Genomic DNA, 4,087 nt, shown 5'->3' with positions numbered 1-4,087 from the left:
TTTCTGGACTGTTGGTGCACTCATCCTTCTCAGAAGATTGGATGTTATGTAGACTTGCACCACACCCAATTCTGGCATATTTTTTTTTTTTCGTCTGTCAGTTGGCAGACCCTTTAAATTCAAGAAAATAGATTTGCTTATATGCAATGCTAGAAACATGCATCACAATCTTAAAGCTCAATTTTTACACACACACACACACACACACACACACACACACTATATATATATATATATATATATATATATACATGCACATACCCTTCACAGTTTTGTAAATATTTTATTATATATTTTCATGAGAACACTGAAGAAATGACACTTTGCTACAATGTAAAGTAGTGAGTGTACAGCTTGTATAACAGTGTAAGGCCTCATGCACACGAGACGCAGATGAAACCTCTGTTAAAAAAAAGCTGAAACGCGCGTTTAGAAACGCGCGTTTTGCCGCGTTTGCATGTCGCGTTTAGACGCGTTTAGACGCGTTTAGACGCGTTTGCGTTTAGACGCGTTTATAAAGATAACATCATGTAGACCCTCCCCAAGCTCTCAAAGCATTTTTTTTAACTATTTCTGCTATTTTGATCAGAGTGAGCAGCAGCAGCATAGAGAGCAGTTGTACACTTGCATTTGCCGTGTCACTTGCCACGGCACCTGCCACAAGTTGTGGATTGTCCACTTGCCACGTCACTTGCCACAAGTTGGGGATTGTCCACTTGCCACATCACCTGCCACGTCACCTGCCACAAATTGTGGATTGTCCACTTGCCACGTCACTTGCCACATCACCTGCCACGTCACTTTCCACGAGATGTGGATTGTCCACTTTCCACGTCATCTGCCATGCCACCTGCCACAAGCTGTGGATTGTCCACTTGCCATGTCACCAGCCACATCACCTGCCACAAGTTGTGGATTGTCTACTTGCCGCGTCACTTGCCACATCACCTGCCACGTCACTTGCCACGTCACCTGCCACAAGTTGTGGATTGTTCACTTGCCACGTCACCTGCCACGTCACCTGCCACAAGTTGTGGATTGTCCACTTGCCACGTCACTTGCCACAAGCTGTGGATTGTCCACTTGCCACGTCACCTGCCACATCACTTGCCACGTCACCTGCCACAAATTTTGGATTGTCCACTTGCCACGTCACTTGCCACGTCAGCTGCCACGTCACTTGCCACGAGATGTGGATTGTCCACTTTCCACGTCATCTGCCATGCCACCTGCCACAAGCTGTGGATTGTCCACTTGACACGTCACCAGCCACATCACCTGCCACAAGTTGTGGATTGTCCACTTGCCACGTGACTTGCCACATCACCTGCCACGTCACTTGCCACATCACCTGCCACAAGTTGTGGATTGTCTACTTGCCGCGTCACTTGCCACTTCACCTGCCACGTCACTTGCCACGTCACCTGCCACAAGTTGTGGATTGTTCACTTGCCACGTCACCTGCCACGTCACCTGCCACAAGTTGTGGATTGTCCACTTGCCACGTCACTTGCCACAAGCTGTGGATTGTCCACTTGCCACATCACTTGCCACGTCACCTGCCACGTCACCTGCCACGTCACCTGCCACAAGTTTTGGATTGTCCACTTGCCACGTCAGCTGCCACGTCACTTGCCACATCACCTGCCACGTCACCTGCCACAAGTTGTGGATTGTCCACTTGCCACGTCACTTGCCACATCACCTGCCACGTCACTTGCCACGAGATGTGGATTGTCCACTTGCCATGTCACCTGCCACGTCACTTGCCACGTCAGCTGCCACGTCACTTGCCACAAGATGTGGATTGTCCACTTGTCACATCACCTGCCACATCACTTGCCACATCACCTGCCACAAGTTGTGGATTGTCCACTTGCCACATCACCTGCCACGTCACCTGCCACAAATTGTGGATTGTCCACTTGCCACGTCATTTGCCACATCACCTGCCACGTCACTTGCCACGAGATGTGGATTGTCCACATTCCACGTCATCTGCCATGCCACCTGCCACAAGCTGTGGATTGTCCACTTGCCACGTCACCAGCCACATCACCTGCCACAAGTTGTGGATTGTCTACTTGCCGCGTTACTTGCCACATCACCTGCCACATCACTTGCCACGTCACCTGCCACAAGTTGTGGATTGTCCACTTGCCACGTCACCTGACACAAGTTGTGGATTGTCCACTCGCCACGTCACTTGCCACATCACCTTCCACAAGTGGATTGTCCACTTGCCACGTCACTTGCCACGTCCCCTGCCACAAGTGGATTGTCCACTTGCCACGTCACTTGCCACGTCACTTGCCACGTCACCTGCCACAAGTTATGGATTGTCCACTTGCCACGTCACATGCCAGTCACCTGCCACAAGTTGTTGATTTTCCACTTGCCACGTCACCTGCCAAGTCACTTGCCGCGTCACCTGCCAGGTCACTTGCCACGTCACCTGCCACAAGTTGTCTATTGTCCACTTGCCACGTCACATGCCAGTCACCTGCCACATGTTGTTGATTTTCCACTTGCCATGTCACCTGCCAAGTCACTTGCCGCGTCACCTGCCAGGTCACTTGCCACGTCACCTGCCACAAGTTGTCTATTGTCCACTTTCCACGTCACTTGCCACTTCACCTGCCACGTCACTTGCCACAAGTTGTGGATTGTCCACTTGCCACATCACTTGCCACCTGCCATGTCACTTGCCACAAGTTGTGGATTGTCCACTTGCCACGTCACTTGCCACAAGTTGTGGATTGTCCACTTGCAATTGCAATTGTTTAAAATATTTTTCTAATGGTTTTTCATCATTTGCAATCATTTTTGAGATTTTTAATGTAAAAAAAAAGGTCACCTTTAAAAACGCATATAAACGCAAACGCGGCTAAACGCGGTAGCGGCGTTTTGCCGCGTTTTACCGCGTTTTGCCGCGTTTTGCGTCTGAAACGCAGAAATTTTTGTTTCTGAACGCATTTTTTTGCTTCTGGAAAAACGAGATTAAACGCAACTGCATATAAACGGAAAAAAACGAGACTGTGTGCATGGACACATAGGATAACATTGAATGAGTTCAGGTGCAGTTGAAAAAACTGTCCAACTGCATCTGAACGCGCGTTTAACTGCGTCTCGTGTGCATGAGGCTTAAATGTGCTGTCCCCTCAAAATAACTCAACACAGCCATTAATGTCTAGGGGTGTACTCACTTTTGTTGCCAGCGGTTTAGACATTAATGGCTGTGTGTTGAGTTATTTTGAGGGGACAGCACATTTACACTGTTATACAAGCTGTACACTCACTAATTTGTAGCAAAGTGTCATTCCTTCAGTGTTGTTACATGAAAAGATATAATAAAATATATATAAAATTTATTTTTTAAAGTAAAGCATGATGCTGTTTGCTTCAATGAGGGAAAACGATAAATCCTTCCTGGATCCCCCCAGAAGTCTGTCAAGTATTCCCTGGATAAACTATCCCCAGTGTTATTACCTATAAATGTTTGCATCCAGCTCCTTTGTGTTTTAAAAAAAATCTACTGAGTTGGCCAGGACCCGTTCTTGAGGGGAACCTCTTGCCAACCAGCTGCTGTCATTATACTGTGGCAGGTCAGCTCTCCTGCGCAAACCGCTGTAGGTGCACGTTGGTCTGTGCAGGGAGCCTAGTGGGTGCTGCAGGAATGTGACCCGCAATCGCGGTGTACAGAGCAGAATGGGGAACTGCCTATGTAAACAAGGCAATTCCCCGTTATGCCTAGTGACACGTCAGATTGTCTGTTCCCAGTTATTGGGAACGGCAGGCTCATGTGCCTGGTAGCCCACCCAGGGAACACAGTTAACTCCTTGATCGATTCTAGGGTTAACCCCTTCCCTGCCAGTGACATTTATACAGTAATCAGTGGCTATTTTTAGCTCTGATCGCTGTATGTAATTGGTCCAAAAAAAGTGTCTGATCTGTCCGCTGCAATGTTGCAGTCCCGCTAAAAATCGCAGATCGCCGCCATTACTAGTAAAAAAAAAAAAAAATGTTTTTTTATAAAAATGCCATAAATCTATTCCCTATTTTGTAGATGCTATAACTTTTGTGCAAA

This window comes from Lithobates pipiens, unplaced genomic scaffold (assembly GCF_037356315.1).
Source record: "Lithobates pipiens isolate NorthernLeopardFrog02 unplaced genomic scaffold, aLitPip1_a1.2 Scaffold_8, whole genome shotgun sequence".
Lineage (NCBI taxonomy): Eukaryota > Metazoa > Chordata > Amphibia > Anura > Ranidae > Lithobates > Lithobates pipiens.
Note: the sequence above shows the minus strand (reverse complement) of the source record.